The 15,470-nt window shown below is 36.4% G+C and overlaps 1 protein-coding gene across 1 annotated transcript in view; it reads right to left on the bottom strand.

Annotated features, from left to right (window-relative positions):
* Window positions 1–15,470, bottom strand: part of Cdyl2 (chromodomain Y like 2) — a 162,483-nt gene that overhangs the window by 129,176 nt on the left and 17,837 nt on the right. The window lies entirely within an intron of this gene.

Raw genomic sequence — 15,470 nt, forward strand, 5'->3', positions numbered from 1 at the left:
AGATTCCTCCACTCAACTTCATTTATAGGAAACAGAGCCATTTCAGAGAAGAGCCATCGGGTGGCCATAAAAGATGAATTCCTAACAATACAGAATTTGGTTTCTACCTGGCTTTTCTGAACCCGAGGAACCCCACAGACTTAAGGCAGTCATGGAGTGGACAAGGCATGGGAGGTGGAAACAGCCAAACCTCCTGTCCTGCACCCTGTAAAAGCCCACACCTGGGCATCACAGGACCCCGGAGAACGTAAATGCTTGCTTGCAGCAGAGAATCCATTCTGCCAGGATTTACTGAGCACCTACTGTGTGCCAGGAATGGGACAAGGCCATCTTTGCTAGAAGGAAGGAAAAGGAGATGGGCTTGAAGCTCTCACCCATGGCACATGACTGGCCTTGGCCCCCCACTGTGAGCATTAGTGAGAGTGGCTCCCTCCCAGGGGAGGAGGGGGCACTGCCTGGGCCAGGGCTGGGGGTGCCAGGTGCCTAGCATGAACTGACCAGTGAGTCTCCCTGCCCATCCTGCCAGGCCAGGCCTACTGCTCCCCCTCCACACAAGGTGACACTCCCAGTCACACTGCTAATGAGGGAAGGCGCTGGGGAGTGACCCCGACCGGGCTTGACGGGGCTCATGTCTTTTCACTAACTCAGCAGCCACATTACAAAATAAATGGAGTTAACAATAATCACTGCAGGAAACTAGGCAGATTGTAAGACTGGGTAACAAGTTATCCGAGAATTAGGTGTAAAGTAAAAACCATAAGCAAAAGGACAGAAATACGAGAGCACATCCACAAAAGCTACAGTGAATTCATGGTCAATGCACACTGAAATGAGGAAGGATTCAATAATCAATGACAAAATTTTGGAAGAATTCACTACAGATCAAGAGACTACGTACCAACCTGTGTTAATGAAAACGTCAAGCCTAGATAAATACTTGCAAATTTAAAAGATAAAGAAAAAAACCTCACAAGAATCAGAGGTTATTAATTTTTAATCATATTAGCATCAGACTTCTCCTCCACACTGTGCTTTTCAAAGAAACAAATGTCACAAACAGACAAGAAAAATGTTGGTGTAAAAGCACAAATTCTTTCCTATTTTCAGATTTCCAACAGTCCAGAACACACACACACACACACACACAAAAAAAAAAAAAACGCACAACACACAACACATGCCACATCACCAACTACAAAGTAAATCAAATTAAATTCAGAAATGGGGACAGGGCAGATGTGCCATAAAATAACTCGTAATAATAAAAGTAAAATTTAGGATTTTAATCTTTTTTTAAAAAAATACATAGATATTAAAATCTAAAATGAAAATATAAAATCCTGTTATGACAACAAAAACTAGGAAATGCATACACATGAAACAATCATGGAAAAAAATTATTTGATTCTTGACAAAGTAAAATAGAGAAACAGGAGAATTAAAAAGGAACTGCACAATTCCTTTTAATTATCCAGCCAAAACCTTGGAGAAAATGGAAAGCCAGAGTGAATCCAGACATGGGGTCACAGGCGGGTATTTCCCAACCCAGAAGTCAGGTGAGACGATGACAAAAGCCAATCTACTCAGCATCTGTGAGGGGCCCCTACACTCTCACCACAGAGGTAAAAAGAGAACAACGAGACTCCTAAGACCAAACCCACCTGTGATTCATCTGGATGGTCCAGAAAATCTCCATCCCTGTCAGCGCTTTGAGATGATCCTTTGAGAGTGTGATAAAAGCAAATGAAAGTAAAACTATTCCACGTCTCAGTTAAGTTCTGTGAGCCTTTTTCCAAACACAATGCCAAGCACACAATCAAAGATAAACAGACACGTAAAGACAGAAAGACAACATTAATGAGCACTGGCAGAAATTCGAGACCGCCCAGACCAACAGGGGCTCCAAACACCAAAATGCCAGGCACAGACTTTAAAATGTCTATGTTTATTATGTTCAAGAAACTAAGAGACGATACAAAAAAATTTCAACAAATTTTAAATGGAAACTAAAAAACTGCACAGTGGATTTCTAGAACTAAAAAATACAATCGCCGTAATTAAAGCCTCAGAGAAAATTTGACAATAAAGTAGACAACAGATGATTGAAGAATTATTAAACTGGAAGATGAACTAGAATATAATATGCACAGAACAAAAAAAAATCTATTAAGAGACAAAGCCTCACTCCATACAGAGCTGGAGTTAAACATGGACTTAAGTGGACTATCACAAGAAAGGAGGAGAGCAAGGGGAGAATGACGACCATTCCCTAAAATGATGAAAAAATGGAACTCCATAAACCCCGCAGCCCAACACACCCACGGCGCCAGAAGACATTGGAACAATATCTTTAGTCTACTGAAGAAAAATGCAACCCGATAATTCTTTACTCAATGAAAAAAAGAAATCCCGCAAGAACACATTTGAAACAGATACCTTAGACAAACAAAAATGAAGGGAATTTTACTAAAGAAAATAATAAAAAGTGTTCAGAAAATATTTCTTATGTAGGGACAGAAATGGAAAAAGAGATAAAGAGCCACAAAAATGGAGAATATGGCGAATCAAAATAATAATAACAACAACAACAACAATAATAATGCCCTTTAGGGTTTAAAACATACAGAAATAAAATACTTAAAAACAACAGTATTTAAACAAAAGAAGATAAATTCAATTGAAATTTTCTAAGTCCTCTGCATTGTCTGGAGAGAGTGTAAAACCTTAACATGAAAAATTAAGCCAAGCATGTCTGTTGTGATTTCTCAAGTAACCTATGAAAGAGAAGAAGAAATCATAGAGAACGGGATGATAGATTTTCTCAGTCAACACAAAGTAAGGCACAAAGAAGACAAGGAGAAATGCAAACCAGGTCGGACAAAGAGAAGGCACACAGTGCAATGATCGTTTTCAACCAAAATATATATGTCTAATTGTACTAAATATAAATGGTCCAAATATTCCAATTGAAACACACAGATTATCAGATAGGATTTTTAAACCCAATTATGAAGATACACCTAAAACATATGAATTAAGAAAAGGAGAAACCAACATGATAGAAAAAGAAACTTCAAACATTATTTAAAAAATACAACATAGCTCTACTATTCTCAGATAAGACAGTCTTTAAAACGAAAGGCTTTACTACATGGAATTAGGAATTCCTTTTTGTAATGGGAAAAAGCTGATTGCCTAGGAATATATGCAAGAGACAAATTTGTACGCACCTAACATTAGAAGCTCAAAATAGTGTAAAAACTGGCACAACATCAAAGTTGACAAAATTACAATGAAAAATAGATATATCCACAATCAGAATAGAAATTTTAATGCTCCTTTCAGTAACTGATAGAATGAGCAAATCAAAAACTCAGCAAAGCTAAATGTTTGAATTATAATAGATATTAATAATCCACCTAAAGGCACATGGGGAACACTGTGTCCACAAACTCTCTACACAAAACATCTATGGAGAAGCCAGAGTCTAGGAGACAAAACAAGGCTCAACACATTTTAGTGTCAGTAACAGGCTATGTTCTTCAACAATACAATTATTCTAAAGCTCAATAAAATAAAGATAAGAGGGCTGGGATTGTGTCTCAGAGGCAGAGCGCTCGCCTAGCACGTGTGAGGCACTGGATTTGATCCTCAGCACCACATAAAAATAAAGAAATAAAATAAAGGTATGGTGTCTGACCAAAAGAATATATATATTAAAAATAAAATAAAATAAAGATAATAAGCTGGCACTGCATTGCCTGAATTTCTAGAAACTCAGGAGGCTGAGGCAGGAGTATCACAAAGTTCCAAGCCAGCATGAGCGACTTAGCAAGACTATGTCTCAAAATAAAATTTAGAAGGGGCTGCAGATGTAGCTCAGTGGTAGAGTGCTTGCCTAGCATGTTCAAGGACCTGGGTCCCATCCCAAGTACCAATAAGTAAATTTAATAAACAAACAAACAGAAAATCTTCATGTTTGGAAACTAATAAATATACTTTTAACCAAAGTATAAATTATAAAATGTTTGGAATCAATAATAATGAAAGGATTATATATTAAAGGCTGTGCTATATAGTTAAAGTAGAGCTTAAGTTTTAACTAATGTATTTAGGGGACAAGGCAGGCTAAAATTTAATGAGGTAAAGAAGCATGTAAAAAATTGTTTAAGCCAAAGAGGAAAACAAGCCAAAAGTAGAAGACATTTTATAAATCATACAGATCAGAAATAAATAAGATAGGAGACAAGCACACTAGAGAGAAATCCACAAACTCACTGCCAAAATGCTAAAAAGAAAAAAATCGAGCACTAACAAGAATGGGGAAAAAAGAGAGAGGATAAATAAACAGAAACCGTTGAGGAGCAAAAAGAGGCAATCCCTGGCTCAGAGCCCACCAGGGGACGCGAACACCTAGACCAGCTCACACACAGAGGCCTCGGGTGTGGCAGCGTTCTCTAGGATGAAGACCTGACGAGCCAAACCCTCAGCTCATAACCCACTGAAGTGCATATTTATAGTTCTAGCTATAAACGAAAACATAAAAATGAATGAACGGATAAAATATGCAAGGAAAATGGAAATAGAAATCAAAAGTGGCCAAAACAAAGCAGAATTGATTTAATAGGTATTTACTGCACATTCACTACTCTAGAGGCCAGGACCATACAATAGTAAGAAAAATGACTGTGGCCCTTGTCTTCATGAGCTTTAGAGGACTCAGACATCAACCAAATAGTCATGCAAACCAATTCCAATCTAATGTCTTCTACTTTTGGCTTGTTTTCCTCTTTGGCTGTGAAAAAGAAAGAGAATGGACTAAAGCACAAACTGTGGAAGTCTAATCTGGTCTTAGACAGCAAGGAAGATTTCCAATGGGAAGACTGTATGAAATAAGGGTTGAAAAATATATATGGATTAATAAGTAGAGCAGGAAGACAGCATTCAGGCAAAAATTAAAAGAGTATTTCGAACAATTCATAAAATGAAACATGGGACATTCAAGGTCAGTAGGAAGGTCAGAATGGGCAAAATGGGAAAAATAAAGAAAAAAAGAAAAGAGTAGTGAGATATATGCAAAGGCCAGGATGGGAAGGACAAAGGGCAGAGCAATGGGCTTCATTTACCTGAATGTTAAAAGGAAAAAAGGCATCACCACCCCCAAACAGTTGATAATGGGAGGTTCACATTAGATATTTGTTAATAGAAAAGTGGTCAAGAGAGGAAGGTTTATTTTGGCTGAAAGAAATATATTCTAAATTAAGAAATTACAACATGTTCGAGGAATTAGAAATGCTCATGTATAGTCCCTTTCTGAAAGAGCAACCTGAGGAAATACTCCAGCATCATGAAACACAACTCCAACAAAAATAAAATTATGCAATATATGAGAGATAATAAGTGAAAATATAAGTAAATTTATATCTAAATAATTGTTAATCATTTGACTATCATACCTAAGAGAATGCTAAAGACACAATGCACAAGAAAGTAGGTAAAATACAAAAACACAATAGCAATTAAAAAAACTTGTATATAATGTGCAAATCATTAAATTAAAAGACAGGAAAAGGGGGCCAGCAGAAAGAAAGGAAATGAAAGAGTGGCTAAGGAGATTGCTGTCTTCAGGAAGGCGATTATAACAGTTACTTAACTAGACATTGGTAGAAAAAAATGTTTGTCAAGGACTTAAGGACAGCCATTGCAAAACTAAAAAGCATACATGGAACTTCAAGGACACGAGAAGAAACAAGAAATGGTATAAATCGTCAATCCCAAAATAGAAAAATAATATTAATTTGATAATATGGAACTTTAAAAACACCCTAAGTAATTTTTCAGAAAAAAAAGCAAATAGCCACAGAGTACATTCTGTTTAAGAAAAAAAATATCATAGATTATGTAATGAAAATTCTGTAGTTAAAATCTATATTCTGGAAAAAAACTCACAACTATAAATGTTCTCTCTTTTTATTTTTAAACATCAACCGTGAAAATAAATAAGTTACCCATTAAATTCAGGTAACTAGCTGGAAAATTAAGGACAAATTAAGTCTAACAAAAATAAAAGTACTTTGGCAACTATCTGGTGAATTTGACGTGATCTAGTAAAGCTGAATATACACTAGGACTCAGGAATTCCATGTCAGTAGCCTGAACAGACTTTGGCATGAATAAGCCCAAAGACAGCTACCAAAGATATATACAGCAGCATTGTTGGTAATACCAGAGCACAAAAACAAACACGGAATTGAAGTCATCTCAAACACCCACCAACAATGGAATGAATAAATTCCATATATTTCTATATCTCCTGTTTATACCTTATGCACTATTTGCTATTTAACTTATATATTTTATAATATATAATTTTGTTTTTATATATTTTTAATATTTTTATGTATTTGTATATGTTCACATATTCTCATAAAGAAATATGCTCTTGAATATTAACTTTTTGACTGTATTAACAGGAATAAATCTCAGGAGCATAATGTTGAGCAAAAACCAAATGCAGGGCTGGAGCTGGGGCTGGGGCTCAGTGGTGGAGCGCTCGCCTAGCATGTGTGAGGCACTGGGTTTGATCCTCAGCACATAAAAATGAACAAATAAAATAAAGGCATTCTGTCCATCTACAACTAGAAATTTTTTTTTTAATGCAGCCAGGTGTGGTGGCACATGTCTCTAGTCCCAACAGCTCAGGAGGCTGAGGCAGGAGGATTGCAAGTTCAAAGCCAGCCTCAGTAACCACAGAGGTGCTAACAACTCAGTGAGACCCTATCTCTAAAAAAAAATACAAAATAGGGCTGGGTATGTGGCTCAGTGGTTGAGTGCCCCTGAGTCCCATCCTCCCCAAAATGCAGAATTCAGTCCCTTTGGTACCAATTCTACAAAGTTAAAAACCAGAAAAAAATCAAGCAACACATATTTCATGGATGCACATATTGTAAAACTATAAATGAAATAATAATCGGAAATTCAATGCACATTACCTCCTGGAGAAAGGGAGGGACATAGACCTTTCAAGACAGGGCACCCAGAGGGCTTAAAAGGCACCTATTTTCTAAATTATGTGGCTAATTCTCTCAGTGTTTTTACTAAATGGTATGTATATTGTATACACTTTTATTTGTGTATTATATTTCAAAATTAAAAGTACAAAAAAGTAAATGGATGAAAGAATGAATAACGGTAATCAGAAACTGATTAAAATAGAGCAGAAAATGTGAACAGTGAGAAAAGTAAAGCTAACAGTCTGGTTTATAAAAGCAAATCAACGTAACAAATTTCTACCAACGCAAAGGACAGAAAAGAGGAAAAGCACAAATCCACAATCTTAGCCAAGGAAATAGGAGCCTCGCAGACTCAGGACAGAGGTGCTGTGAAAATGACAGAGAAGATTATTTGTACCTCTTCGAATATTTGTAAAAATAAAGGTGCTCTGACCGGTGCTCTTACTAATATAAAGGACCAAAAATTATGGAAAAAAAAGGGAGACCAGGAGGTCATTGAAAAGGCTGTCAAAACTGCCTCCCAAACAATTCCAGGACACAGAAAATATCATAACTCAATTCTTTCAAAAAGCTTTTGAGAGAACGCTTCATTGGCACGTTTGCATAAACTATTCCTGAAAACTGGGAGAAAATAAAAGGTTAATCAATTAATTTTATGAAACCAGCATGACCCTGACATTAAAAACTGGATAAATTAGCACACACACACACAAGGGGAAAACAGAGGCCAATCAATTTATGAATATCAATACTAAAATTCTGAACACTCACGGCAGCCGGCTGAACTTAGCATGACGTTAAAATAAAAATGCGTTGTCACCAAGCATGCTCATCTCAAAATACAGAAAGCTGCCTTAGGAAATCCTAATCAAGTACCTGATCAAATGTAAATAAATGATAAAATGTAAAAGAAATATAAATAGCCATTCCTAGTTAAGAAGAAAAACAGTAAACCAGGTATAGGAACTTTAATTAACAGGTAAAGAAATATCTATTTTATATCCATAGTCACTGCCTTCATTAATGATAAAACAAAAGGCAGTTTTATTTAACCAGTAATAAGATAAAATTCCAACTGTTAAATTATGATTTAGCATTTTCTGATGACTCTAGATTAAAAAAAAATAAAAAGCGTAGAAAAGTACATAAGGGTGTAACTACAGATGTAAGCCAGATAAGATGACATAACTTAAGAATATTATGGCTACCTGAAATTCCAAAAGGAACTAAATGAAAGTCACTAGTCACAAAAGCAACAAATATTCAAACTACCAGATAATAAACTTAGGGGCTGAATCAAGAAAAACTGCGAAACTCTGCCATCACATGCACAGAAGAGCTGACGAAGCAGGTGCAGCATGGTGCTCCCAAGTGAGAAGACTGGGGAGCACAGAGATGCCCACCTTGCCCAGGGCTACCAGCAGACACCGGCAGGTGAGAGAAGCCCTTGGAGGGTCTGTGGCTGGGTGCCAGGGCACTCGCGATCCTCCTGCCTCAGCCTCCCAAGCACTGGGATTACAGGTGTGCACCATCGTGCCTGGCTCCTCTCCTATTTTAAAATCCACAACAGGCTAAATTAACAACTAACCGGAAAGAAAAATATTTTATTAATGTATATGAAAAGGATTAAAACAATTAATAGTTTCAAAGGTCATTACATGTCAAAAGAAAATGTTTAAAAACACCTCTTAAAATGCTTTGTTAAAGGGCTGGGACTGGGGCTCAGCAGCAGTGCACTTGCCTGGCATGTGTGAGGCACTGGGTTCGATTCTCAGCACCACGTATAAATAAATAAAGATCTACCAACAACTAAGAAAAGAGATTTTAAAAAATGCTTTGTTTAAAAAAAAAATTAACAAACAAGAGCAGACATACCAAGAGCCTGGTGAGAGGAACACACCGTGGTTACTGGTGATGCCCGTGACGGTGGGCACACCAGGGCTGCAGAGGTAACTGGGCAGTGTTATCAAAAATCTGTGCAAAGGGCACACTCCTTGATCTACCACATCTAGAACTCTGTCTTAGGTAAACAGCAGCTATATATACAAAGATTTACAGAGAAATCCTAGAGTTTTACCACTAAAACACTGAACATTTCAAATCAAAGTATGGAATCTAATATGCCTCAAAGAAAGTGACAAATTACGTGATATGGCACTTTAAAATATGTTCCCAACACTACCAAGTAAATACATTATTAAAAAAGAGTTAAAAAAAAAAAAAACTTCTGTACAGCACAGCCTAATTTTGTATCTATGTAGTTATCACAAATGCATTTGGCATTTCCTCATGTAAGTGAGAAAAAGGCCAGAAGAACATGCATCCATGTTAACAGGGAACACTGCTAACTGCAGAAACATGAGTGATATTTGTTTCCTTTTCAGTGTATCCTATACTTTTTAACTTATTGATAGTGACATGAGTTTGCTTTATAATCTGATTATTTAAAATGCATGTATCAGGAAACCATGTGTGTAATGGAGAGAAGACCTGGGCTGAGATGGCTAAGATGATGACACACCTCTCCCGGCTACTGAAGCTGGTTTCAAACCTCCAGACCCAAACCCATGAGAACCTGGGGAGAATCTCGTGTGGAAAGTTGCAGGAGTGTGAGTGGAGATTTCTATAAATCCCGGCAACTAATGAATGCACGTAGAATAGAACACCCAACTGTCCCCCTGTACAAACTTCTAACTAAGGCACTTTCTGTGAATTCTTGGTAAAAATCCTAGAATAGATTCTTTTAAAGATTATTTCTTATGTCTGTACAACAGCGTGGAGTCATTTATCAACTTATCAACGTGGAACTACTACAGGAAAGTCCTTCACACCAATCTTAATTCCTCCTGTAATGGGATTTGTAGGTTGTACATAAGGAAAATAACACAGGTGCACAATGTCGTAAAAGCAGCAAAGCACCCGACAAAATCTTCCATATCACATAGAACAAGACTGAAATGTCAGTGACGTGAAGGCACTTCCAGTGAGAACAGCAAACCAAGGACCTCCAAATACTCTCTCCTCCATAAATGCAATGAGAAAACTGGCAAAAGGTGTTAGAATCCACTTCAGAACATGAGTCAATAACTCAAGGCTTGCAGCAATCTGCTGGGCTTTCCGGAGAAATGGATGCATCTCAGTGACAACAGCGAGTTTTGTGGTGTTTCATCCTATCTCATGCTTGGCACTCACTTGCCCAATACACCTCCTTGTGCTACCTAGGTAGTCGGGATATTAAAAGCGAACACATTAACTGGAAATAACATCCACTTAGGTTTTCAAAATAATTTCAATAAGCTGAAAAGTAACAAGGTGAAATTTAGCAGAAATCATCATAAAATGCACCTTTAGGTAAGAAGGAAAGGTAGGTTTGTGCTACCACAAGCTCTAGATCCATTCCCAGGAATTATTTGTACATTAAGAAATCTGGGAAGTTTTAATTGATTTCTAAATTCTTATGACTCAAATAATGAAGTTTTGGTTGTTTTTTTTTTTTTTTTTAATGCTGATACTGTTCAATCCATCAGGAAGTTACAGCGATCACAAGCATACGTGCACTGAACAACAGAGTTGTTCAAACCACGTGAAGCAAAACTGACTGGATATAAGGAAGAAACAGACAGTGCTGCAATGGTTGGAGATGTCGATATTTCACAATGAACAACGGAAAGAAACAACCAGACACACCAATAAAGAACTTGGAGAACACTCCATCAGTGAGGCCCAACAGACACACACAGCAGCTCGCCCAGCAACAGCTGAAGACACCTTCCTCCCAAGTGCACGTGGGAGGTTCTCCAGGACAGAGCACATCTTAGGCCACAAAAAGATTTGAGTGTTTTTTTTTTTAATTGAAATAAATATGGGGGAAACAATTAAAATCACACAAAGTATGTTTCCTGACCCCAACTGAATAAGATAGAGATTGATAATAGAAAGAAAACAATAAAACTCACAAATATATGGACATTAAACAGCCCTTTCTGTAAAACAACCATGGGTCAAAGAAGAAATCACAAGGGAAACTGGAAAACAACCTGAGACAAATTAAAAGAAAAACAAAGCATACCGATACTGCAATACCTAGAGGAAATAGCAAAAGCAGTCTTCAGAGGGAAGTTTATAGCTGTAAACATGTGCATTAAGAAAGAGCAAAGATCATAAATCAGTAAACGAATTGAACATCTAGCTTTCTGCTAGCTTTGGGTTTAAGAAACAAACTAAAACAAACTGAACCCAAAACTAGCAGGAGGAAGGAAATAATAAAGATCAGAGTAGAGATAATGTAGAATATTAAAAAATAACAGAGGAAAAATCAAAGAAACCAAAGCTTGTTCTTTTTAAGATCAACAAAATTGACAAGATTTTTGGCTAGGCTGATTATGAGAATAAGACTCAAATTGCTAAAATCAGAAATGAAAGAGGAGAAATTACTACAGACCTTACAGAAATAAAAAGAATCATAAGCCAAAAAACTCTACCAGAAAGCATCTAGAACTCATAAACAAATTCAGCAAAATAGCAGGGTATAAAGTCAATACCAATATATCAATTGCATTCCTATACACCAAAGATATAGTAGCTGAGAGAGAAGTCAGGAAAACTATCCCACTCACAATAGCCTCAAAAAAATAAAATAAAATAATTGGGAAGCAATCTAACAAAAGAGGTGAAAGACCTCTACAATTAAAATTACAGAACACTCAAGAAAGAAATTGAAGAAGACTTCAGAACAATAGAAAGATCTCCCATGTTCTTGGATAGGCAGAATTAATATGGTCAAAATGGCCATACTACCAAAACACTACAGATTTAATGCAATTCCCATTAAAATTCCAATAGTGTTCTTCATAGAATAGAAAAAGCAGTCATGAGATTCATTTGGAAAAATAAAAGGCCCAGAATAGCCAAAGCAATCCTTAGTGCGAAAAGTGAAACAGGAGGCATCACAATACCAGACCTTAAGTTACAACCACAGAACTATAGGAACAAAACCAGCATGGGGTCAGCACCAAGACAGACACGTAGACCAATGGAACAGAATAGAAGACACAGAGACAAACCCACGCTAGTACAATTATCTCATACTGAACAAAGGCACCAAAAACATTCACTGGAGAAAAGAGAGCTTCTTAACAAATGGTGCTGGGAAAACTGGAAATCCATTTGAACAGAATGAAATTAAACTCCTGTCTTTTACCCTGCACAAAACTCAACTCAAAGTGGATTACGGACCTAGGCATTAGACCAGAGACCCTGAGCCTACTAAAAGTAAACAGGCTGAATCTCCATCATGTCAGCTTAAGAACCAACTTCCTCAATAAGACTCCGAAAGCAAAGAAGTAAAATCAAGAATCAATAAATGGGATGGAATCAATCCAAAAAGCTTCTTCACAGCAAAGGAAACAATCAAGAGAACAAAGAGAGAGCCTACAGATTGGGAGGAAATCTTTACCACCTGTACCTCAGACAGAGCATTAATCTCCAGGATATATAAAGAACTTAAAAGACTTAACACCAAAAAAATAAACAGTCCAATCAATAAATGGGCAAAGAAACTGAACAAAAAAAAATGTTTATCATCACTAGCAATTAGTAATTAGAAAAATGCAAATTAAACCTACACGGAGATTTCATCTCACTCCAGTCAGAATGGCAATTATCAAGAATACAAATAACAATAAGTGCTGGAGAAGATGTGGAGAGAAAGGAACTCTCATACATTGCTGGCAGGACTGCAAATTGGTACAACCACTATTGAAACTTGGAATGGAACCACCATTTGATCCAGTTATCCCAGTCCTTGGTCAATATCCAAAGGACTTAAAATCAGCATATTACAGTGACATGGCCACATCAATGTTCATAAGAGCTCAATTCACAATAGCCAAGCTATGGAACCAACCTAGATGTCCTTCAACAGATGAATGGATAAAAGAAAATATGATATATATACACAATGGAGTTATTACTCAGCCATAAAGAAAAATGAAATTATGGCATTTGACAGTAAGTGGATAAAATTGGAAACTACCATGCTAAGTGAAATAAGCCAATCCCCCAAAACCAAAAGCCAAATGTTCTCTCTGATATGTGGATGCTGACTCACAACAAGGGAGGGTGGGGAGGGGAAGGATAGAAGTCTGTTGGATTAGACAAAGGGGAACAAAGGGAAGGGAGAAGCAGGAGGAGAATAGGAAGAACAATGGAATGAATCGGACATAACTTTCCTAGTCTTGTATTTGAATTCATAACCAGGGTTACTCTGCATCATAGACAACCAAAAGAATAGGATCCTAATTAGAATAAGTTATACTCCATGTCTGTATAATACGCTAAAATACACTCTACTGTCATGTAATCTAAAAAGAACAAAATAAAAAATTTTTAAATATAAAAAATAGATCAATGAGTTATCAGATAACTATCAGTAAATATGTCTGAAAATCCAAGCAAATAATAAATTATTATATCCTGGGAAAAAGATCATAAGAAAATACTATGAACAACTGTACACCAAAAAATTGGCCCACGTGAACAGCAAAATTCTGTAACAGTACCAAATTACCAAAACTGACTCCGAATAAGCAGAAAATGCAATACACTTATAACATGTTCAGAGGTTGAATCAGTAATTAAAACCTCCCAACAAAGAGAAGGCCTGGACTCAGACAGCTTCACCAGTAAATTCTACCAAACAATTAAAGAACAATTAACACCAATTAACACAGGATTGGTGTTAATTCTCCTCTTTAATTTTTTAAACCCTTCTGAAAAATTAAAGAGGAGAATACATTTTCAAATATATTTTATGAGGCAAGCACCAGTCTAACACCAAAGCCAAAGACACCAGAAGAAAAGAAAACTCCAATCCAATATCTCTGAGAATACAAGTTCAAAACCCTCAACAAAACACTAGCAAACCAAATCCAGCAGCATGTTAAAAGGATCCTACACTATGCCAACTGAGATTTTTCCCAGGAATGCAAGGATAGTTCAACACACGAACATAAATAACTGCAATGTGAATATAAATAACTGCAATATTACCACGTTAATAGAATATAGGAAAACAACAATAATCATCTCCATTGACTCAGAAAAGGCATCTGACAGAGTCCAATGCTGTTTCGTGATTTTTAAAAAGATCAAAAAAATAAACTCTCAACATGATAAGGGGAATTATGGCAGACCCACAGCTAATATCATATTCAGTGGTGAAAGCCTGAGCATTTCTTCTAAGATCAACAATGCCCACTTTCCCCACTTCTCTTTAACATAGTATTAGAGTTCTAATACCATGCTGGTATTTGGTGTCATTTAAATATGACACCAAAAGCACTGGAAACAAAAAATACATATAAATACCAAAAATACTCATCGAACAACAATAAAATTATAATTTTTGTGCATCAAAGTACACTATCAAGAGAGTAAAAAGATAACAGATAGAATGGGAAAAATATTTTCAGGTCACATATATGATAAGGGTTTAATATCCAGAATATGTATATTTTTAAAATTCTATAACTCAATAACAAAAGGATAAACAACCCAATTCAAAAATTGACAAGGGACTTGAACAGACATTCCTCCTAAAAAAATATACAAATAGCTACTAAACACATCATCAGTCATTCAAGAAGATGCAAATCAAAATCACAAGGAGATACCCTTTCACAACTACCATAATGGTTATGAACAATAATAAACAAAATAACAAATGCTGGAGAGAATTTAGACAAACTACATTCCTTGTCTAAGGCCAGTAAGAACGTAAAATAGTATAGATCCTGTGGAAAACAATTTGGCAGTTCTCAAAAAGTTCCCTGTAAAATTAGAATATAGCCCAGCAAATCCACTCCTAGCTATATACCCAAAAGAACTGAAAATAGGAACTTAAATGGACACTTGCAAGCCAATGTGCATAGCAGAATTATTCATAACCACATTCAGAATAACTAAAAGGTATAACAATCCAAGTGTCATCAACAGATGCATGGAAAAACAAAACATTGTATATACATAATACGATGGTATACTATTCAGCTATAAAAAGGAAAGAAGTTCTGATTATATGTTCCAACAAGATTAACCTTGAAAGCATTATTATGCTAAGAACAAGAAGAGGCCAAATATAAAATTGCCAAATTCTGTTTAATAAATCGCCATATATTGTTTAATCCATTATATGAAATACCCCAAATAGGCAAATTCATGAAGACAGAAAGCAGATGAGTGACTGCCAGAGGAAATGGCAAGTGACTACTTACAGTGGTTTCCACTTGGGATGTTGAAGCACTGTAGTAATCAGTTATACAACACTGTGAGAGTACTAAATGCCACTCAACTCTACACTTTAAAATGGTTAAAATAAGTCAGGTGTGGTGGCACATGCCTCTGATCCCAGCTTTCCAGGAGGATCACAAATCCAAGTCCAGCCGGCGCAACTCAGTG

The sequence above is a fragment of the Marmota monax genome, unplaced genomic scaffold, assembly GCF_021218885.2.
Source record: "Marmota monax isolate L192 unplaced genomic scaffold, Marmota_monax_Labrador192_F-V1.1 WCK01_AAM20220418_F8-fsc00024, whole genome shotgun sequence".
Taxonomy (NCBI): domain Eukaryota; kingdom Metazoa; phylum Chordata; class Mammalia; order Rodentia; family Sciuridae; genus Marmota; species Marmota monax.